At 34.9% G+C, this 24,956-nt stretch overlaps 1 protein-coding gene across 3 annotated transcripts in view; it reads right to left on the bottom strand.

Moving 5' to 3' along the window:
• The window catches only part of LOC119639090 (transmembrane and coiled-coil domains protein 2), a 38,140-nt gene extending 13,924 nt beyond the window's left edge, over positions 1-24,216 (bottom strand). The window contains exons 1-2 of one of the 3 annotated variants that reach the window (XM_038036274.1): positions 24,033-24,216; positions 23,359-23,498 (exon numbers count right to left, since the gene is read on the bottom strand). The gene's annotated coding sequence lies outside the window, so the exon portion shown is untranslated. Of the gene's footprint in view, positions 1-23,358; positions 23,583-23,731; positions 23,792-24,032 lie in introns of those variants that run through there. The other 2 variants (XM_038036273.1, XM_038036272.1) reach the window with 2 other exon arrangements.
• Positions 24,217-24,956: the final 740 nt, after the last annotated feature.

Genomic DNA, 24,956 nt, shown 5'->3' with positions numbered 1-24,956 from the left:
AATAAGCAAAAAAAAAAAAAAAAAAAAAAAAAAAAAAAAAAAAAAAAAAAAAAAAGAAAAAAAAAATAAAAAAAAAAAAAAAAAAAAAAAAAAAAAAAAAAAAAAAAAAAAAAAACAAAAAAAAAAAAAAAACAAAAAAAAAAAAAAAAAAAAAAAAAAAAAAAAAAAAAAAAAAAAAAAATAAAAAAAAAAAAAAAAAAAAAAAAAAAAAAAAAAAAAAAAACAAGAAATCTAAGAAAATTACAAATGCAATATCGTCAAATTTCAAAACATAAATATTTATGATTACTTTGTTATTACACAGAGTTTCAAGTTTGGTTTCAAATTTACTTCTATAATAATAATTATTTATTTTTATGTCCATCATTAAAATGTGAAAGTATATTATTACGTTTACAACATTTAACGATAAATGTCAAAGATTAGGTAGATATTTTCATTTTTTATCTGCTTTCATACCCGAAATTATTTTACTCAATTGTCTCTTTTCTTTTCTAGCAAGTCGTATAGAGGGATATATATGTATATATGTATATACATGTATATATATATATGCATATGTATATATATATATGCATATTTATATATGTATATTTATATATGCATATATATATATGTACATATATGTATATATGTACATGGATATAGTGAACACTTCAAAAACTGTGCACATTCGATCATTTAGGGTTCGCTGATATAACTGTACATATTCTCTCCTATCTTTTCATCTCTTTTCATGGCGTTTATTCTGCTTTCTATCGTTCTCCTTTCGTTCGTTCATAACTTTGATTCTACTTTCTATCGTTGTCCCTTTGATTCGTCTATAACTTTTACTCTGCTTTCTACAGTTCTCCCTTTCGTTCGCCGATCATTTTTATTCTACTTCGTATCGTTCTCCTCTTCGTTCACTCATAACTTTTCTTCTGCTTTTTATCGTTCTCCCTTCCGTTCGCTCATAACTTTTATTCTGCTTTCTATTGCTCTCCCTTTCGTTCTCTCATAACTTCTAGTAATGCTTTCTATCGTTCTCCTTTTCGTTCGTTCAGAACTTTTCTACTACTTTTCAAGTAACGTAAGGACTTTTTTTCCGTAGTCTATCGGTCGCTTATTTCGAGATTATGACATGACTTTTATTTTGTATTCTTTTCATGCCAATTACCTTGCAGGTGTTCAGCCAACCGATTGGTTACTACATTGTGGTCGATAACCTTTCTATCTTTTTCCCTTTCCTCACTTCCTTGTGATGGTCATCGGCTTACACATATAGGGAACCTAACCTGATTGATTGGACTTGAATACGTTATTTTCGTATGTTCTCGGGCGCAATTAACATACTCAGCGATCTGATTGTTCAGATCAATGCAACATGGCCTTGCCGTTGACGAAATGCGAGAATGAATTTATGATTGGATAGCGGTCAAACCAACATCGTTCTTTCCACCTGGCTACACAGTGTTGCCAGAAAGATGGGAAAAGGTTGTAGTAAATTATAAAAAATTCTTTGTTTACTTTTCTAAAGTCAAAAACTGATCAAAACACATGCAAGAATCTAATGTAACAAAGATAAACGTAACAATTTTCAGGTACATTCTATCGGTGATCGGTGTACGAAAACGGTAAAAATTCGGCCAACCCCGTTTAATATTTATAAAGTATTGAAATTTAATTTTTTTTCTTAAATCTTTTTTAAGATAAAAGTGTCGAGTGTAAAAGATTCGACCGGAGGCGAATATAATTTTCTTACGTATTTTTTTCTCAACAGTCAGTTAACAGACTTTAAAAATTGACACTAAATTATTACTCAACTAAGTGTTTATCACCAGCAAAAGCAATAACCGCACAAATAGGTTAGTTATTAGGGTCAATTATTATATATAAGTAAATCTGACAACGAAATATTTTTTTTTATTTCTTTTTGTTTCTTGGGTTTTTTCTTTTTTTCACTTTAAATAATCAAATTTTCCCAAATTATAAATCTTAACCCAATGGTTCGTTGCTTACTTAAAGATGGCGTACTTAAGGTGGCCACCTTTAACCAAAGTGGCATTGTATTTTTGCGTAGGAGATACGAAACCATAGGAAGCCAGAGGTGATAGACGTCCTCAACGCGAAAAATATGTTGAACATAGACTTGAAATACCTTCGGTTCAAGAGTCAACTTATTCAGTAAGAACATCTTGGTATTTCGTTTTGTTTCTGTAACTGCAACTTCCTAGTGTAACTCACTACGCGAACGCTTGTATAAATTATGTAGGATTACGAAAAATTACCCAAGTCTGAAATTGCTCGTAGAAGTTTACTTCTGACGTTGGTGTGTAGTTAACGAAATTTCGAATGTTACGTAAACACTAGGAGGTTCTTGCTCTGCTACGTACTTAATAGTCCATTAAAAAGTGGAAAGAAGACAAAACAAAAGTCATGGGATAACCTGAAATGAAGCGAACGGGAAGGAAAACGAAGAGAGCAGAATAAAAGTTAAGACATAACCTCGAAAACGGCAAACGGAGGCGTTTTCGAAAAAAAGCAAAGTAACGTTCACGACAATACCTCAAAAAAAAGTGAAAGCAAATGGCATCAGCTTTCTGCTCAATTAAAAATCGGAAAATAAGCAGAAGAAGAGTCGTGGCATAATCTAAGATGAATTAAACGAAGACGAAAACAAACGAGAGCAGAATAACGAAAGTGTCGACATAACCTCAGAAAAATTGAACGAAAATAAAAGCGCAGGAAAATAGAACCAAACGTTATATGGATCCTGAATTTCTCTCAATCATCCTCTTAAGAAGCCACGTACACGCCGTCTTGCTTTACAAACAGAGTTTACTGGAGGGCTTACTATGAAATACTAACCGTAGACCGAGAGTCATCCCCACGTTCTGCTGTTTATACGACTCGCTTCGTAGTATTTCGTAGTAACTAAGTCCTTAGGAATGATACGTTTTTCGCACTGCTTTTTGACCCATTTGCCTGCAGGAAAATGTTTACCAAAGATATTACACAGACAAATGAGGCGTATAGACCCTCAGAGTCGTTTGCTAATCAAGAATATACGTATGTGTGTGTATATATATATAGAGTTCAGGGAGTGTCTGAAGCTTCCTTCCGATTGTCGCAAACGATTAATTGAAACGATTGCACACCTAGCCACTCAACGCTTGGGCAATAATATTTAACGAACCGGTAAAAAATATGTGAAAGCTTTGTTCCCTTATTTTTTTTTTTTTTCTCTTTTTGTTATTTTTATTTTATTTCGTTTTTGGCAAAGTATTTAATAATGTTTTGTTTTTTTTCTTTTGCTATTTTAATGAGACTCGTAACAATATGAATTTTAATTAAATAACCAAAAGTGAAATATGTTTTTACGCTAAAGGTGTAAAAATAAATTTGAATTTAACTCATAAGGCGTCTACCGTCTTAAAAGAGTTTTGAAACGGCCTTAACATACCTCTCTTATATAGTGAGTGAGTGTTAAGCTACGGTTGCAGTTGGTAGTCCAATCCGTCCTTCCGTTAAAGGCTTTAATATAGCTGTGTGAACATCATGCGTGCATTTTTTAAATGAAAACTATTTCGTAATAATTTACGAAAACCAAATTGTTTCTTGCAATGTTTTCATATAAATGCTTTCATCATAGTGAACTAGTGTTCGCGAACTCTTACAGAGCTTTTAGCGATCAGAATTGAAAGGTCCGGCTCTTTTTACACTTAAATAGTCAATAGGAGGGAAAAAGCGAAGGAGGATGAAGACAAGGATGCGATATATTTTCAAATCGCAATCTTCTCGGAATGGCTGAACATAAACGAAATGTCGACAAGACTTTTAGAATTTTCACAAGTTATGTCAAATCGTCGTTTTATGCCCCACCATGATTGTAGCATTGAAAAAGGAAGGTTCAGAGATCCTATAAAGTATATCTATTTATAAAATTATATAGATATATATATATATATATATATATATATATACATTTATATTTATTTATTTATATATATACATGTTCCATCCGTCTGTCCAACTGCCTATCCACCCCACGCCTGCCTGTAGTCGCAAAAATTAAGGTATTAGCTACACTGTCGGCAGAGAAAGGCGCAGGGAGTGGACCACTTGCCTAATGAGTATGGTAAGCGTTGAGCCTTTACAGATAGCGCGCTCGCTACAGCTCCGACCAATATCTTCAATAATCTTCTTCCCTTTCATTATTCGTTACTGAAATAGTCTTCCTTATTAATGAATAATTTCGAAGGTCTCTACTGGAGCGTTGTTCCGTCCTTGCAGGTTAACCAAGCCATTGATCGTTACGCAGAATTCTTTCCAATTTACTCATAAAAAAAACTTATTATCGCTTAAGAGCAATAAAGAAGTCGTAAACACTCTTCCCTATGGGATTTGCGGTCCACAACATTTATAAGTTCAATATCAAGAAATAAAAAAGTAAAAAAGGCAAAGACTCAAGAACTTGAAGTAGTCCCACCTTTCGCTAGATCGATTAAATCAGAAATCTGACTAAACTTGTCTCTCCAACTGTCCGTTCGGTTTTCTTGTGTTCAGCCTAAAGACCGCATATTTTTTTAGAAATGCTTTTGCATCGATCTAAGCTTATTTGTCCGTCTATCCGTCTGCTTGTCTTGCCTAAAGACTGCAAATTTTTGAGATATTTTGGTGGAAATTGTTACACAGACATGTTGTGGCTCAAGGACGACCGCTATTGAAAACGCTTCGGATCGGACCACTTTTTCGACCACTTCCCATGCGATGTCTTATTTTGAAGAGTCATTACAAGAATAACTCTAAGATGGTATAGGTATAGGGTATTTAATCGTGGACCTTGTTTCGCTATAGTCGTTTTATTTGTTTTTTATTAAGAAAATTACGTCAAGCTTAGCTTTACTTCCAGCATAAACAACAACTAATAATTACCTTATATTAAACTTTGATATTATAGCGGAAGTTAAAAGCCAACTATCAGGTTGACTTGCATGTGCATATTCCTCCAGCTTCTGTTAACTATTCTATTCATTTTAAATATCATGATTTGACATTTTTTAATTATCATTTATTGTTAATGTTTTCCTTTTCCATAACAATTGCTTTAATGCATCCATTGATGTAGATTACGTCTCCCTATCTCCTATCGCTCTATCTCTTACGGTACACATTAATTTTATGCTTAGATTGATCTTTTGTTGTACAATATAATACTGCACTGCTTATTCGTATGCAATACACGCAGTTAAGTAAATATTTCTAGTTTAGGTGCATGCATCATCGTCTTTGAAACTTACAATGAAAACAAGAAACAAAAAAAAAATAAAAAATAAAAAACGAAAATTATTTCTGCTTTAAGGATTTCAGCTTTGATGTTCGACATCTTCAGTCAACGTGTTAAAGTTGGAAAATGTTTTGGTAAATATAGGCGTATCAGTCAGTTACTCCTCAATTACGTTTACTTGTTTACTTGAATTCCAAAGCAATATCTCCTTAAAGTCCGTTATCATCTAACTGTAATGGAGTGTGCAATTTTGGATGGAACACTCCCACTTGTTTCAAACTTTTTCCACTTTTCACACTTCTTCTCTAACCTTTCATATTACATCTGCCGAACTTCAGCTTTTCAGGCGAATGACAAACGGATAGATTATATGATGGGCGAGTTCAAATCGATTTCAGAACTTCAAGCCTGTTAAGCATACAAACGTGATGAGATCTGTGATACTGGTATTGCTGCATATTGCAATAAGACAATCCAATCCGGTACATATCTAATCTCCTTTGCTTCTTATAAAAATATAAATAAAAAAAAAAAACAATCATATCTAACTACGCCCGGTCCTTTTATAAACTGCTGCCTTCATCTTAAAAGAAAACTCAAAAACATTAAATCGTCCTGAACCGTTTCACTTAGTGCTAACGGCTTTTCAAAATTAAGTGTTACATGAGAGTCGGTTCAAAAAGTGTTCCGATGGGAGCTAATTTTAATAGGGTGTGACCTTGGCCCAAAACAAGTCAGCCTATCGAATTTCATCAAGATACCTCAAGATTGCGGTCTACGTATTGGGCTTCCTAAAACTCGGACGGACAGACAGACAAGCTTAATTCCGATAATCATTCTGAATGTATCGGTTTATCCTATTGCATCCGCACAAAAATTAATGTAGAGGAAAAAAAAGAAAAATCAAGTTTCGATATTCTATAACATTGAACCGATTTTTTCCATTCTTGCGCAGGTAATGTAAGACACGCATATAGCAATTTTCGGCTTAATATCCACTGTAGTTTACATCTAATAAGTAAAAAAGCCAACTTTTTTCCTTTTGAAATATTCCCCATTGATATTGCACTGTAAGCGTGTCCTTGAACCGATTTGGGCCATTTTCAATACCAAACTGCTTGCAAGAACTTCCAATGTTTCCGTCAAATCTAAAGATGGTAGCTGTATTTTTGTGGCCACACGGCTGACGGACAGACGGACATGTTTAAATCGATACAGAATTTGGCGACATGATCAAAAATACGTATATATACACATTAGGGGATCTCTGAGCGAAAAACCAACTTTTTTTTTCTTTTCGAAAAACAGAGGTGTCTCCACTTTACGTATTACCATAGGCGTGAATTTCAACCGTTTTGGCTTATTTTCAATACCAAATTGTGTGCAACTATTTCAACGGTCTCTGTCAGATTTAAGATCGATAGTTTCATTTTTTGCGACCAAAAGAATGTTTTCAAAAGACATTGCACGGACGGACATAATTAAATTGAGTCCGAATTTGATCCGGATCAAAAATATATATATATATGTTGTGGTATCTCTGAAGGTTCCTTCTGAGTGGTGCAAATGTTTTGACACAATCATCTCTCATCCTTCGATGATGGTTATAAAAATGGGTTTTACATTTTTTACACTTGCTAAATACGTTGACGTATTGTAGGCGAACAATCGATATGAAAACTATTTTAGAATCTACATTTACAAATACGCTTATATTTCCCGGTTTACATTCTAATGTATCAAATCTTTTAAATATTTAATAATCTTTAACGAGCATACAAACAAACACCCATATGCCTAATTTCACTGTAACCCACTTTATATATACAGGCGTCACTCGCATAACACTGCTCGATGCAAAGCAATACAACATTTACGAGTATTATAATATGGTTGCGCTACAACACGGTTCCTCTGGCTTTTTCTACCACACACCACTTGTAGTACAAGATGTATTAAGTGGGTGCGGATGTATGCAATATCCAAGAGGACTTGAGATAGACGTACCATTTTATTATACCGATTGATTTAAAATCGCTTCTTGGAAGTTATATGTCCCTCCGTCCTGTATTCAACGTACGGACTGTAAATTTTGAGATAATTTGATGCAACTTGGTATACCCGCTTGTTTTGGTCCAAAGACAAGCCCTATCGGAAATGCTTCTTTTTCGATCACTTTCACCTTATTTTGAAGAATGGTTATATGAGCTCCTAAAGCGGCGTACGGTACTTCATGATAGGCAGTGTCCTGCCGTAATATTTTTCTTTGTTCATTTAGATGATATAAGATAGGAGGGATATTTAAGCTTTCATAAAACTTTGCATTGCCTTCATTTATATTATTTCAAAGACTCGTATAACGTGGCGTCGATATAATATAAAACCGGTTTTGATACCACATGGTATACCTTCCTTGTCTTGGTCCAAATATAATTTATATTTTTCTATATCATATCTTGGCATAAATAAATAAATACGCAAAAGTTTCGTATAACACGGTTTCGATACAGAGCGTCACGAATTAACCCTGTTATGCGAGGGACGCCTTCATATCTCTATATATATATATATATATATCGCGGTTTTCCATACGTACCCAAGCGTATAAAATACATTGTAGAACGGTATGTATGTATGTATGTATGTATGTATATATGTATGTATGTATGTATATACGTTTGCATGGTATACTTGTTTGTAAGTTTGCTTGTACTTTGTACTTTGTTCGTTATATAGAATAACTTTTAAGTACTTTTGCGTTTGATTATGATAATTATAGTTGCAGTTTAATAATGTTCCTCATATACATTTTATAATTTTATAATATTATCGGGTTGTGTGTGCGCTTGGAAATCGTGACACTTGCGGTCAAAGAAAACTTAAAAGAAAAGAAAAGAAAAAAAAAGGCAAAGATTTTTATCGATTTATGATTAATTGGCCTCTTACGAGAACTCTTCGAAATTTATATTATGGCATGACATTTTGTGATTTAAGAATTTTTATACATATATATATATTTTACGATAAGATAATAAAATTTCACTTTTATTTTTCATATATAAATATTTTTACTTATGTTACGTTATTCAAAAATATAAAGTTACCTCCAGTTACAAGTTTATTAACCTTTTTGACCAATAAACTATGTCTATCGTTTGTCTCTCTTTGTGTAGACAAAAAATCGAGTCCAAAGCATTCAAGAAATTCAAATATACAGATAAGTTCGGTCAAGCTAATTGATTCGCGTCCATTTCGTGATTTAATTATGACATATGATGAATACCTTAAGGCATTATGTTGAAAGCTTTTATGCTAAAGCTTGCATATGAAAGCTTAGTTGCAAAAGCATTAATTTAATAGCTACAGTCCCAAGCTCCTAGAAATTTGACCATATTAACCACAAACATGGAAAAAATTATATGTGACCGCGAACACTGAGCACTCGTTAAAGTGATAGTTGTTTTTTGACATTCTTCGACCTTCGTTCTTACTACGTCCTGATTGATATCTGCAGTCCGAACCTTCCTTTGTGCAATAAGTGAAAATACAATTGTCATCCGAGTAGGAAGCAAGTGTTGCCTGTTCGTGCAACACGATGCCTGTCAGAAAGAAGAGAAGGGAGGAAGGAAAGAGAAAGAAATAGGGACGAGATGGCTGCAGCTTAGTAGTTGTGTGCCCAGTTGACTTTATTGATTGAACCCTCGCTATAGCTACGAGCCAAGTAGAACACTGACTAACTTGGTCACTCATGCGGATTATCACATGAATAATGTGGTTTTCCTTTTTCTACTTTTCTGGTTCGTACGAAAACTTTCTTTCCATATGAACTCTTAAAAGTCTCCCTTCAAAATTCGTTGCATCTTTTTCTTTTTTTGTCAGAGCCGCAGATGTCGGCCTCTGCTATATATTTTTCCTTATAAATAATTCCAAAGCCTCTGCAATATACAACAGGAGAGAAAGTTATATTCGATCGGGGCCGTATCTTTTACATCCATCACCATGACTCTCAAAACAAAGGATCTAAATTTTCATACTCTATAATAATGGATGGGCGCGGTCGATTCCTTCTATTTCTAGAATAAAAGTGGAAATTTATATAGCGTATGTGTTGTGCTTTATGAATTATAACCAAACATCACAGTAAGAAGAAGTATTCATCGTTTCTGTTATTTGCGGATTGTGTGTTGTAGGCGTCTTCTTCCAAAAGTTTGAGACCTTTTTAAATCTTCTTGCAAGTTTGTAAGCGATATCTTAATATTTGCGAACAGAATTTGTGGCAAGGGTTTAACGTGGGTTCCTGCCTGAAAGGCTTAACCCCACGGTGACCCAAGCCACTTTTAAGCGTACTACGCCCCCTGGCGAGTTAGACAATCCCCACAGAGTAGGGGCCCAGACAGCACCAGAGTATAGAACGGTTTATTGCGTATGGATCAATAAACCCCACTCTGGTAAGTGTGAGGCCCAGCTGCACTCGATTGTTCCACTTCGGCTTGGAGCTGCCAACCGCAACCACCACGAGTACTCCCCGAAGGGCCGCACCAAAGCAGTCAGGACTAAGGAATTTTTGCGAACAGGAGAATGTTTACCATAGATATTACAAAGTTGCGCAAACGGACGGATGGACCGTCATGCTTAGATTCACTCCGAATTTGAAACTGGCCAAGAATTTATGGAGTTTTTGATCCTAGCTTCTATACGTCATAAGAATTTTGAAAAAAACAGATATCTATGACGGACTATACAATTAAGTAGGCGTGGCCGATTTTTTCAGTTTTTGCAGAGGTCCTACAGCATCGCTCATAAAATGTACGGTGAAATTTTCAGATCAGATTTATCTGAAATAATTTAAGAGCAATGCATAAAACCAATTATTTTTTTCCTTTTGAAAAACAGGGCTGATCTCACTGTATGTACTACCATAGGCGTGGGCTTCAAATGATTTGACTTATTTATTGTACCAACTTGTGTGCAACAGCTTCCAATGTTTCAGTCAAATTTAAAATCGATAGTTTCATTTTTGCTCTCAGGAAACGGTTTACAACAGACATTACACTGACAGACATACTTAAGTCAATTCAGAATTTGATGATGATCAAGAAGATATATATGCATTGTGGGGTCTCTGAAGTTTCCTTTTGGGCGTTGTAAATGTTTTGACAGAATGAATATACCCCTCATCCTGCATAACAATGCAATGAATGTGTGTTCTAAAAACTACCTAAACCTACAGATAGCCTCTTTGTGCTTGGATAAAAAAAGTTCTTCTTTTCTTAAGCTTAGGGTTCTTATGTTTTTGAGATTGATTTAGTCTGTCGCAGAAGATCATGGTAACAAGCGTAAGTATTTAAACAGAAATAGCAGGCTTATCTCGTTCTTTGCAATCTTTCGCTCTCACAATCTTCCACGTTCTCTGTTCTCTTCTCTTCCGCTTGTTCTCATACACATGAAAAATACTGTCGATGAGATTACAATCTTGTTCCCATTTTTTTCTGTCGTCTTTCATTCTTTCTTTCTTCCCCGGCTTCTGGATGTTGTTTATTCTTCTCTCTCTTTCATACAGCTGAGAAACACATGGACTATTGAGGTAATAACAGTGCAGCCCTTCATTTTTTTTCTTGGTGCCTCATACCGCCTCAATGTTCCCTATCTTCTGTTCTCTCCGCCTCCACATCCTATCAGTTTCCTCACTCGCTCTTCTTCTTCTTCTTCTTCCTCTTACGCTCGAAAAGAGCAGCCAGAGCGTGGTTATCTCTCTTTTTCTAGTTCGTTTCGCCTTCGCTAGCCCCGCCTGTTTTCTTTTTTCCCTCTCTCTATCTGCTCTATCTTACAACTAAGCAGTAGACAGAAAGTACGAGCTATTGAAATAATCACGGTATCTTCTGTATCTCTTTTTATCACCAACTAACTCTCGTTTTTTGTTTTCTTACTGTCCCTTACTCTTAATTATTGTTCGTCCTTCAGTTTGTGATTCCCTCAGAGGATACACGACACGAACGCGAATTCTATATGTTTTCGTTAATATTTCCGAAGAACTGAACCTTGTAGAAAGAAAAGAAATAATAAAAGTCTGAGAAGAAGGCATAGTCCACGTACGAAACGAGTTACAGCAATTACAGCAATATGAAGAAAAGATTGGAGATCTGTGACGAGATGAATGCAAACGAAATGTCAGCAGATAGGTTGTCGCAATGGCAGGTAACCCAATTACTAGGAAGATTAAGCAATAAGGCGATGGGTTAGGAGAATACACTCTCTGCACAAAAACGCATGCTTTGCGTAATGAATATAATCTCGGCCTAAAAGTTTTTGCTAAACACTTGATTAACATCCGTATTGTTTGTATATATAAAAGAAAGCTTAAGACTTTGTTGTATGTAAGAGGCGACCTTACTTACTGCCATTTGTAGTAAAGTCTCCCAGCGCATCAACTTATATTAAAAGCATTTACCTTGTAACGAGTTGCGTGCGGAATATTTTCCATTTCAATATATTCACCTTTTTGTTGTTGTTATTGTTTTGATTTTCTTCTCTTTTTTTTCTTTTGCTATGACAAGCACAATAAGGAAATAAGCTGTTGCTTATGTTTACATTAGAACTAATATGTATAATAAATGCATTCACACACACACACACACACACACACACACATACATACATACAAACTAATACAAACAGTGTACAACACATTGAGGATACAACTGGTCTTGCTCTTTGGCAGCCTCTACCACTTTGCCCCCCCCGCCCCGTATTATATTTCCATTAAAATAGAAAATAAAATGTAAATGCTTTGTAAAACTTTTTCACTTTTTATTTTAATTCTTTTTCTGTTTTTTTTTTTTGTATTATTTTCTGTTCATTGAACTTGGCATAGATTCTTGTTGTTAGTGTTTTGTCTTTTTCGATGTAAAACGGACTGTAATAAATTTTTTTTATAATTTTTTATAATCATTATATATGTATACATATATATCAATATATATATATATGTTTGTTTCAATTTCATGTTAATTAATATCCACTCATATGCATTGTAGGGTTTCACGGGTTCTTTCGCGTTCCCCCTACCGTAATGAATTGCAAAGTGAAGGTGACTAATTTGTGATTTGTTGTTTGCTTTCAAAGTTGTTTTCACTATCGACGACAACCGATTGATTGTACAGAGAGATAAGTTAAAATATTTTAGGAATTTTTCAATGAAAGCAATCTTAACATTGTCACCGGCATTTCCAAATGTGTTTTATTCAATTACTTTTTTATTCGAAAAATCGTAACTCGTTCTACGCTGCTAAGCGTCACATCGTTTCTTACCATCGTTTAACGTCAGATATATGTGACAGATGGTTATGGCAAATTGTATTTTACTTTTTTTGAGAAAACTCGAAATCAGAATTGGTTAACTTGTTTCATCAGCGGGCCAAAAAATTACGGCGGAGGCCAGAAGAATAAGGTCCAGTTGTTAAAAATCCCGCATTGTGCGTCAATTTTCCTCCTTTCATTTTATTTTGTTAACACATTTCATTATAGATTGCACGGAGCATCCGTAGTAACAGTTCCCTCGCCTTAAGAGGGAACTCGATTCGGACAGAGTTTGTGGAGGTGATTTGGAACTTAATGAATACATCATGTGGGCTAATGAATACTTGAAACAACTTGGATATATCAAATTTTTGAATAATGGGATGCTTTAGCAAGCTCTTTCTTCAACAGCTCTTTGTTGCTTTGTCGGCCCTATGTGAAAACTCATACATATATATATAGATATGTACTCTTTTTTAAAGGTGACCATTCATTCAGAGAAGATCCCGTTATACGTATGCCATGTTGTTTGTGAAAAAGAAAAAAGAAGAGATGGGAAGGGAGAAAGGGTTAAGAAGTGGCCGTAGCCTAGTGGGTTCGTGCCTAATTTATAAATGTTATGCACTTGACGACTGAACACTTTCTATACCTAAATGCGATCAAACCGCACTGATCGTTGAATCCGCGATCAACGATTTTGTAGCCACGACTACTATCTACTCGGCTGTACGACAGCCGGTACAACGTACTAACCGCGACAGTTCATTGGTCTAAAGTAGGCGCGACATACTCAACTCTTCGAAAGATTTGAAGACCTTACCGTTCGGACAAATTGGCCTCTCAGCCAAGACCAATGATCTTACACTTGGCTTTGGTTGTCAACATTGCCATCTGCCTATCTCTCAATCCTGATGCTACGACGGCTGCCAGTAGTTCTGCGTTGTCATAGTTTTACGCGCCACTTGAGAAAACGAACGAACAATTAGTAAGGAAAGGGAACCCTTGCCGTCTTATTGTCATCCAGCTCCACCGTACAGTAAAACGCCAAAGTCAATTATTATATATTATGTTTCAGATCCACTAATTAGAGGTAACATATATAACCTAGGGAACAGCCTCTATTGGTTTTACCTGGACATCAGCAATTATAGCTTAATTCCATAGTAGTCGATGATGTAAGAACGAATAACGGATGCACTCCAGTGAACGGGACAATTCTAACCAATTAGGGGATCTATTTATGCCCTACTTTGAAAAGGAAGAAAACAACAAGAGTTAAAGAAGGGGAACCGGCGTAACCAATAAACCACTGTAAAGCACTGAAATTAACGACATTATATGACGTGACCCACTAATGAGAGGCGACCTAGAGAACAGTTTCTGGTAGTTTTACTGTGTCCAATGACATACGGGTTAACCGGGTCACCCTCGGGCAACACCACTCACTATACTGGCCCACTACCAAAGTGGGAAAATGGCCATGACCTATTTCTAGTCCTTTGGGTCAAACGTGGCCCATCATCTGCACGATATCACTGTTTAACTGCTCATGATTTTGGATAAACACGCCACACACCACAATCATTCCCGTTAGCTCAATCGATTATTAATTACACGTTAACCAGCAACACAGTAAAATAGTAACAGTTTGTACCAGTTAATGAAAAGAAAAACGAAACAAAATAAAAAGCGATACAGTTTACTAAAAAAGAAAATGGCTTTGCTTGCTGAAATATGAACAAGTAAAATAGCGATAACTCACTAGAGCGATATCTGTTTGCAGTAGAGAGACTGCACAGTTAAGTCTCCCACTGCCATCCATTTTCGCAAACACATACACAAATGGTTTACAAGCAATTTCGGTATAAACCATAATCATATAGCATCCGTCAAACTTTACATTCATGAGAATTTTATTTGCTATAGAAACTTGTGCGACTAAATTTCACCGAAAAGTGCTTTACTTCCTTCAATCGTCTTAAAGAAATAACCAAAAATTTCCTCTTATCACAAGAATTTTTATTTTCATTTAATACAAATACAAAATTTTCAATGTCATAAAAATTAAAAACAGAAAGAGAGAAAAAAAGAAACGGAGAAATTTTTCAACATCATATGTGCGAATGAATGAATCCCTTAAGAATATGTTCAACAAACATTCTGGCAAAAAATCAAAATTTTTTATTTCATCGACAGCAACATATTTCTGTATTTTTGTGTAGAAATTTATTTATCTAAAATATTCAAATTTAATGCTTTTCTTTTGCTTCGTATACTAACAAAGCAACAGAAGTGAAGTCTTTATATTTGTAAATAATTTATTATATAAAATTTATGTCGTATTGCAGATAAAATTATAGTAAAAAAAAAATAAAAAAATAATTGGCAGTTGTGGAAAAGAAATCCACCCCTTCTTCACTTTACCCATCTACCCTTTCCCCCTCTTCGCCTGCAATGAATGTGAAAGGGAAATTTAAATATTCTTTGAGATAACGAGATAACGCGAATTATTGCATGCGATTTACATGCAACATCAAAAGTTTTATTGTGCCATAAGCGCACGCACAACACCTCAAACCTTCAGATCTGCGATTATAACATAAAAACAAACAAAAAAAAATATAGCAAGTCCCGGTTCATTGTTAAACTGCCTACAGCACCTTACAGTTAATTATAAAATGATCCATTCAAATTAAGGCCCGGTATGGGAAACGATCGAAAAATTGGTCCGATCCGAACCATTTTCAATAGGTTTTCGCCCTTGGCCCAAAACACATCGGTGTACCAAATTGCATCAAAATATCACAAAAATTTACGACACGTACGTTGAACACAAGAAAACAAGACAAGCAGACGGATAGACGGACAAGCAAGCTTAAATCAATGCAGAACGTGATTCTAAAACCGTCAATATAATAAAAGGTGTATTAAATTTCATCAAAATATCATGAAAATTGCGACCTGTAAGTTCAACGCACCAATCCAAGACGGACAGACGGACAAACACGCTTAGTTTGATGCAAAAAATTAATGTAAATCAATCGGTGTAATGAAAGGTGGGTCCATCTCAAGTCCTTACACAGAAACATAATATACCCTTGCATTAGATAGGGTAGCGGGATATAAAAAAGTCAGAGAACAGAAGTTTAGAGTAAAGATAACATACATTATTCCTATTCCTATGAAAAGTTACTGGGAATACCTTTTTTTCTAATTTTAACAAAAATTTCTTTCGCGCGTGATGACTAGGAGAAAAAGGAACAACAAAATTGTATTAGGTGAGGAAATATATATATATATATATATATGTTCGCCTTTGGTACCCCTCAACAAACACGACACGAATGTTTTGTTTAAACATGGGTGCGACAGTTAATCGATTGTATTCATAAGTTGAGCCCCAGGGAACGATTTCGGCAGTGCTTAGATCAGCTTGCATTACACGCTTCTAGTTAGCTCTTCATTGAAACGCGGGCTACTTATCGTGTCCTCCACTTTCTACGGTAAGAGTTTATTCAGCTCTTGCCGATATGGTAAACTGAAGATGGCTTCATCGTTGCTGGCAAAATCCAGAAGCAGTTAAACTTGAAATGTCTCCAGCTTTTACTATATGAATTGATCCAACATTATTTTCTGCAGTGGCTTAAACCGGTTAGTCCCTTCGCATTATTGTGTTCTTCCCACAAGTAGCAATTTGTGATCCAAGCTCTTAACTTGCTGGCTCTTACATCAAAACATGAATGGGAAAAAAAGGAGTGAACTGTTCGGTAATATTTTTGTTTAGTTCAAATTTTTTGCGTTAGAAACGTTACAAAGACACTTGCTACCATACTTGTTAGGTGTGTAAATACATTTGTTTCGTTTTTTGATAAAATTTAACATTCTTTAAAACTCAGAGCTTAATAATCGAAATACGCGCCATTATTATCTATGATCCTTTGCCAGATACCGGAGTGTCCTTGCGATAGAGACTTGCCGGTTTGAAGGCGAGCCATTTTCGGTCCTCGTCAACTTTTGCGAACTGTTTACCTCCCAAAAATGACTGCATCGACCTGAATAAAGCGGTAAGCGGATGACCCATGTCTGGAGAAGAAGCGGGGTAAGGTAAATTTTCCCCGTCTAAGCTAAAAATTATTTCCTGGCCGCAAAAGGAAAAGGAGGGGCGATGTGGATAGATAAACAAATAGATAGGTAGACATATAGAGGGACAGAAAGAGAGAGAGAGAGGGACGGAGAGAGAGGGACAGAGAGAGATAGATAGAGAGACAGAGAGAGAGAGAGATAGAGACAGAGAGAGAGATAGAGAGACAGTCAGTCAGACAGACAGACAGACAGACAGACAGACAGACGGACAGAGAGAGAGAGAGAGAGAGATAGAGAGAGAGAGAGAGAGAGAGAGAGAGAGAGAGACAGTCAGTCAGACACACAGACAGACAGACAGGCAGAGAGAGAGAGAGAGAGAGAGAGAAAGACACATCTACTGATCACTTGAATCAATCACAATGCAACAAAGTCCGTTAATATATCTGGTTAAAAATGTTCCCGCCAAACGGTGCGTATGACTGACTGCAATAAAGCAATAAATATAGCGTTGACTGATCTCATGGATATGCATGCAAGTGTCAGCCCAAGATGAATACAATTTTCTTACTTGCTTTTTAATTGAATTCATCTTTGCATCCCGTTGGAAGAATTTGTTAAGCAGTGTACGTCAAGGCAATTAGATTTATTAAATTTTCAACGTCACAAGACATCATTGATTATCCACTGCAAGTAGCGACTACAGCATGCAGTACTTCAAAAAGAAACTGTTACCGCCTGTTACGTATTCTGTAAAGAATTTTCTTTATACCTACAACTACGCAATGTGAAGATGTTCATTTAGTCGTTTTTTTTTTGCAACATTTTGAAAGTAATAGGGGAAACATTCAGAAGGTACATCTATATACATATATCAGTAGAAGTATTCAGTTTTAATTTAATCCATCCATCTACATACAAGTGAAACCTTCAAAGTCGCAAAAATTGAGATTGAAAATTGAAATTTTTTTTATAAAGGTTGAGTAAAACTTGAAAGCAATTTCCCAAATGTGATAGGAAAATTTCCAAATCTCATTTGGTTTTTTTTTTTGTTTGGCCGACCAGCATATATCGAAATTTGGCATATTTCAATTCGACAAAGAATGACTGATCACTGTTACATAATGCAGTATAATAGAAGCGCGATTGCCAAGTCGGCATGTCTACGTTGAGTTTCTAATGCGGCTAATCACGACGTGATTACGATTGGCGTATTACGGCAGCGAAAATGAATACTCGATCGGTAAAAATATAATACTTGTCGATCGGGCGATCTTCCAATCTGAGCCCTTACTCTATTCCTTTTCCTCCACTTTTTCTCTCGATGACCCGCATTTGCATTCGCATTTATACATGTATAGGGAATGTCACTTGAGTCATTATATTAAAAAAAAAAAAAAAAAAGCTTCTTATTTTTTAATTTTTTCACCTACAAGAGATATCCGTGCAGTCTTTCATGAAATCCTATATCCCTATCCTATATCTTTTCATATGATACGTCGCCTTGCAAACTATCTCCTTCATCTAGATGATAATGGTAGGACATTCATGTAGATGATAATGGTAGGACAATAAAGAGATTCAGAATAAACAGTGACGTTTCTTTCTTAAAGAGAGTGAAGATAAATTCGAATTTAATTAGATGAGACATCTGGCAACTCCCTTAACAGAGCCAGGATAGAGCTCTGTTAAGTAGTTTTGTGCAATTCATTTTGTTAATAAAATATGGCTATGGAAGAGGCTTTTTCCATTGGGACGGAGTAGACTTTCAAATCGAATTGATCTGATTTGCTGTACTATACTGAATTGCAAACGGCCTAACAGCACTCGTTAAGCGAAATGATAAATGTCTTTGCTAGTTAACGTCGAATTCATGTTAACGCCTTTCAATATTTTTAAGGAAAATGTCTTTTACTGTTTTACATGGATGTCTGACATACGGAGTAGGGAAACATGCCCTCATCATTACAAAGCTGATCAGTTGTCAGGCATGTAACGCCTCCTCTGGCATTAGCGGAGCCCTTCTAAAACCTCCTCCTTTCGTTGGGTTAAACATTATAACATGAGAACTGATAGCAATCTAGAGCTTTCATTGATCACACGGGAGGAAGTCCTCGATACGAATGTTTCCGTCCCCGTTAGGCAGTCGCTAACATATCTGAGAAAGTTTCCAAATGAAATGAAATTGTTCAACTAAAAAATTTCAGGCGACAAACGGGTGTACAAAATTCGTCGTGGAGCGAGAATATAGTTTTTTTATTACTTGTATGTAATTTCATTATAATTTGATAAGAAACTGTCATTGACCTCAATTTTTTTAATTAAAATCTATAAATATAGGATTAATTGTAATATATATATATATAGTTTTAAAAATAAGTCTAGCTTCCTAAAAAAGCAATTGTTTCATCATCTAATAACATGCAAGCACGGAAGCAATCGAATCGCGTTAAAGTATTTTGCGATTTTTTTTTTTTTTAGTTTCTTTTTCGTAAATGTCACTTGAATTTGCCAAGTGGGACAGCTCATGTCTCAGGGAGTGAGATTATAGTCACTGTCAGTGCCAAAATTCTATATACATACGAAATAAAAAAAAATTTCTGTGCATTTTTTCAGCAAACGAAAAAGAAAAATGTATTAAAAGGAATTAAGAGGACTAGCTATGGTTGTTTTGGGACGAATCTTGGATACTCAACACTTGAATAATATTTCAGGTATAGCGTTGAGTTTTGAATAAGTAAGAAAGTTGTATTTGGCGGTGGCCGAATACCCACAACTATGTTTTTCGCATTCTACTTTCCAAGTTCTTTTCTTTTATGGTCCACTGCGCGCTTGTCCTCCCGCCGGTTTGGCCAATTTTCAATACCAACCTGCGTGCAGAAACTTCCAATGCTTCTACAAAATAGGATAGTGCCAACAACAGGCATCACACAGGTGGCCAGACATGGATAAGTTATCTCCGAATTTTACGCTGATCAAGAATGTATTTAATTTATAGGATCTCTGGCGCTTCCTTTTGGGTTTTACATATATTATAAGAAAAAAAAAATGTGTCTGTTACAGTGGTGGGTATAAAAAGAATATCATAGTGCTAGCCTTGCATTTTCACTGCGTAGACTAAGTTGACCCATACATAAGTCTTCTTAACACTAATTTCACAAGAAGGCGCGGAGCACTATACATACCTATCAGCATAAGGCTTTCAAACTTTCTTTTCCCGAAGCAACCCAACAATGGTGTCATGTAGTAATTTCTTCATGAGCGACGTGGACACTGAAGAGTAGGGCAAACCAAGTTTCCTCTTCCTTTAGAAATACGCTTAAGAAACTCTCCTCCCATGTAAATTTACTCATAATCAACATAAAATTCTTTGAATTTTATTACTCATGTCTGTGCGTCCGTTGGTTCGTTGTCTATTGTTAGAACATTCGCAATCGCATACAAATTGAAATAAACACTTGCAAAGTGTTCTACGTGGTAAGAAATGATGGTCCCAGCAATAAATTATCAAAATGGCCATGATTCGCATTAAAAACAGCACTTATACAGCAGACCATAATCTACATTTATTATTATTATCATTAACCCGCACCATGACCTAGCAGATCTATTGTACTCGCCCGTCCCCCCAGGCTTACAGCTTTAGGGTTTTTGTGAATTCTGGCACCTTCTTTGGTTCAGAGCATAATGCCGTGAGGGAATTATGAGTCGTGTAGAAGCCTGTGACCGACCGCTTCTTTTTAATTACCTGCCGTTGTCCAGCAAATTACATCCAATGGCACTTGGTACTTGGTACGCCACCTTTTGCGCCCATAATTAATAAAAAGTGAAATTTTAATGGACGCATGGAATGGTAAAACGGTTGGTATTTTTCGAATTTTTCCGCGATAAGAAAATTAATAACAGCTTCTCTCGCTTAAAAACGCAATTCACAAGGAATTGAGTCCTTAATATGCCAGCATTGACGATTCCATTTTAATTGCAAAACTCAGGAAACGTAATGCCATCATCCAATTATGAACGCCATCTTGACGAGCTCAATTTTCGACGCAGCAAGACTAAGAAGCCACCGCGCAGAAGTAAAACTTCAATTCGCAGTAGGTCCAAGACTAATGGATATTTAGCAAATTGTCCCATAAGTTGTGGCATTCAATTGGTTTCCTCTTTTGCTCATCGAAGAGCACCTTGAGATCCCAGAGCGCCCCTTTTCCAGCTCATAGGGCAAACGCAATTGTTCGGCGAAATCCCGAGTATAGTCAAAATTGTTACGCTTTTGAGGCGGTGCACACGTATCTATCATTTAACACACCCTCTCCTTACTGCTGGATGATTAAAAATCAAGTTAGAAGTCCTAAAATTTGCTTTTTCGTAAATCATATACCTATTAAGTTGAATGAAATATATATATATATATATATATTTTCTCTCTAACAGAAATGCGTACATAAGGTGCAAGGTACCTAACAATTCGTCCCAAGTCGTGGGTAAATTTTTTCTTGTTGACTTCTCTTTCTTTCTTCGTTCCTGTAATTCAATTTAAAATGCCAATACTTTGAGAAAGAGTGAGAGAGAGAGAGAGAGAGAGAGAGAGAGAGAGAGAGAGAGAGAGATGGCTATTAATTATTTAGTTAGTTAGTATCTTGTAAATATTTGTGTTCATTTATCTTAAAGTAAGAAGCAACGGATATGTGAAGAAGAATCAAAAAGTCAAGAAACTAAGTTGTATCACTTTGCTAAAGAATAGCTCAGTATTATGCTATCGTTACAGCTTCCACAGCATCTGTCGTATAAACGAATAAACAAAAATTATATGTAAATCTATTTGAAGAATTTTTATTTACATGTATATATATATATATATATATATATTTTTTTTTTTGATTACATTTAATTTAATTTAAATAACATACAGCAGCACATATATGTATCATCTTCTTTTCATATATGCATTGCTGAGTAGATAAGGTTAAGCGCTTTAAGGTTTTAAATTTGTTTTATAAAGTTTTGAAAGAGCTTCCAACTATCCTTGCATATTATCTTTGCATTCCTCTAAAAGTTGCTAGCATCAGCATATTTATGGAGATGGATATCAACATGAAAGTTGGACTTATTTTAAAATTTTTTTTCTTTTTTTTTTTGCAAAACATTTAATATTAAAAAAAAAGAGATTTTACGAAAAGAAAAACTTTTATAAGATTCTGATAAATTTTAGTATGATATTTCTTTCATAGAGTGATAGTCAGTAGCAGTAGTAATAGCATTCGTAGCAGTAACAATAGCTGTGGTAATAACTATTATTTAGAAGAAATTGAAAGGTTTTACACTATGCGCGCATGAGGGAGACAGGGAACATCATTCAAAATTTCATAACCTCACGGATTCAAACGTTCTAAGAGTAGTCCATATGAGCTCTCTAACTAAATATTACTAGCCCGTATTAAATTGGCTACGAAGCGCCGAAGGTGACTAATAAAAACACTACCCTGAGCAATGGACAGAATTAGGCTAGAGAAAAGCTTGGCTCACTAGAAAAGTCCGAATTCCCTAAGTAGCGTTCCGGCCGGCTCAAATTACTATGTCAACATAAATGTGGCCGTATTGGCGAAGAAATCGTTAAGCTGGCCCAAAAGGATTCTAAATGGAATGAAAAGCGGCTAGATCGCGTTGATGAAGAGAGCATCTGATTAGAAAAGAACAAAGCTAGCCTGGTTCTGATACAATCTAAATAGTAGAGATGGGTCTTAAGGGCAGCGCAGACTAAATAAAAATTGACCACTTTGATCTGAATATGCTTCGAAGTACTCAGAAGTCTTATTCAGGCAAATGGAAGATCTATGTTGACTAGAAGGACCCTGAATTGAAGCAACTATGAAAGACCTTCCGATTTTTATATATTTACTTCAAATAATAGAATCCAATCAATCTTTGAAACATTCTACATGATCCTATTCCACATAATCCCGGATTAGTATGTTTGCTTTTTCGTCGCCGTACTATAATACAATATGAGTCTTTATGCTCACTACCGAACAAAGGCTGCCAATTGGAAATATTAACATGAGCTTGAAAGTTGAAATAAATGTGAGTGATTCATGCTCATCGATTACATTCGAAAGAACGGTCATCCCTACTACCTTGAGAGTTGCTTAATTAATTTAACGCAGTTGATCACAGTGAACTTTTTTGTGGCAAAATGATATCAAACTTGCTATAAAGTCAGTGTTGTAATAACTGCTTGTCTTTAATTCACAAAAAGAAAGTATGCTTTTACAAGGCGTACATAGTCTTCCTGTTATCTATACGCTATATCACTAGTGGTACAAAGGAGTAGTACAATTATGGGGATATATGCAACACTCCAGGAGGATTTGAGATAAATCCAACTTGTCCTATACCGATCGATTCAAAATTACTATATAAATCCGCTTAAATCCGTCTGTCCCTTCACCTATCTTGTTTTTTTATGGTCCAACTTTTTTTTGAAATATATAGTGATGCAATTTGACAAGCTGTCATATCTTGGTCCAAGGATATACGTTATTGCAAAGGGAATGGTTTGGGTCAGACTATTTTTTTGACCGCTTCCTAGATAAAGCCTAATATCGAAAAGTTATCTCTTTATAGGGTGACTTATTGTTGGCCATGGCTTAATATAGTGTTTTTACTCTTTTTTTTATACTTTACTTTATACACGTGAATCTAATTACACTTACCTCGGGTTGGTTTATTACTTTATCATTACAAATACTTTAAAGATATAGAGAAGGAAAGTAACTTTTTCCTGCCGTCTGCGACTTTGATTGATGTTTTAATATACTTTTTAGACGGGTTTTCTACTACGATCAGGCATGTTCTAATTGTTCAGCGAGAAGTAAGAAAAAAAACTTAATAAATTCCCAGACGCTGTATATGAATTTTCACTTTTAATAAAATAATTACGCACTTTATCTAAAATTAATAATTAATTTATTCTTTACACGTACTTAATTTTTCGTTTTGCTCTTTTTTCTTTTTTTTTTTTTTAATATCCACCCATTTTTTATGTTATTTCTGAAAAATCTTTATTTTCTCGAAAAGTATTGTTACCTCAGAATTAGTAGAGCAGCAGCAACAACGACAACAGCGACGACAACAAAATAATAACAACAACTGTTTTTATACACAAAAGAACTAAAGGGAAATAATAAATAAATATCTAAAGAAAATTTACCAAAATTTTTTTTTCGGTAATTTTCTTTTCTTCTCTCTCTCCCTCTCTCTTTCGATTTTTACGCGTACACTCAATCACTTGCTTGCTAACGCACACTAATATAAAATAAAAAAAAATAATTCTTCCCGTTTTTCCTTATTATGTTAAAAAAAGAAAACAGACTTCTTGCAATTTTACCTTTTAACAGAGATATTTTAATCTATTATTTACAAAATGTTTATTCAAATTCCTTTATTTTTCACTTTTTCTCATTTGCACTTTTAAGATATTTCCACATTAACGACAAACATAAAAACCTATTTAATTCATGCAACTTCATGCAAAGACTGATTGAAAATGAAAACTACAAAACAACTGCAAACGAGCAGGATAGATTATAAGTAATAACAATTTAGCGATTTTTGAAACCAAAGTGAAAAAAGTATTTTCTAATTGTCAAAAATAAATAATATCCAAAAATTATTTACGACACAATAATTTTTGTAGCTAATACTAGCTTGTGTTGAAAATGTGAAAGTTTTAAGAAATTATATCACTTTAAGGTAAATTTTGAATATCATCCCAGCATATACCTACAGGTTTCTAAATTATTTATCAAATACGTTCCGAACTATTATTGCATATGCCTAGGACTTTAGAATGTCCAACTGTCAGACTAGTTTCATTTTTCCGGCTACAACAATCCCTTTAAAATATTATATTTAAATAATAAATTATAATTGCTCAAGTACACAGCGTTCTTGTTTTTATTATTACTCGTTTGCAACACCGTCTAATAACGCAGGAGTATATAGCTAATGCACAACTCTGATTGTAAAGAAAGAGTAATGGATAATAACAAAAACACACAGTTGCATTTGAGAGAGCGAACGAGAGAGAGAGAAGTTATACTAAAATTAAAAAGAAAATTTTCCCAAATCCAATGGCCGCCGAGCATTGCCAGTAGGAAAAATAGTTTGAAATTTAATTAAATCAAACTACTCTGAAATCAAAATATAAACCTCTAACCCCCATGAACTATGATTTGCCTTGTGCCTTACAACCGGCTAATTTAGAAATATTTCTACAAATATTTAGTTGATCAAAGGAAAGGAAACTGTC

Source organism: Glossina fuscipes, unplaced genomic scaffold (genome assembly GCF_014805625.2).
Source record: "Glossina fuscipes isolate IAEA_lab_2018 unplaced genomic scaffold, Yale_Gfus_2 112, whole genome shotgun sequence".
Classification (NCBI taxonomy): domain Eukaryota; kingdom Metazoa; phylum Arthropoda; class Insecta; order Diptera; family Glossinidae; genus Glossina; species Glossina fuscipes.
Note: the sequence above shows the minus strand (reverse complement) of the source record. Positions and strands in the feature narration are given on the sequence as shown.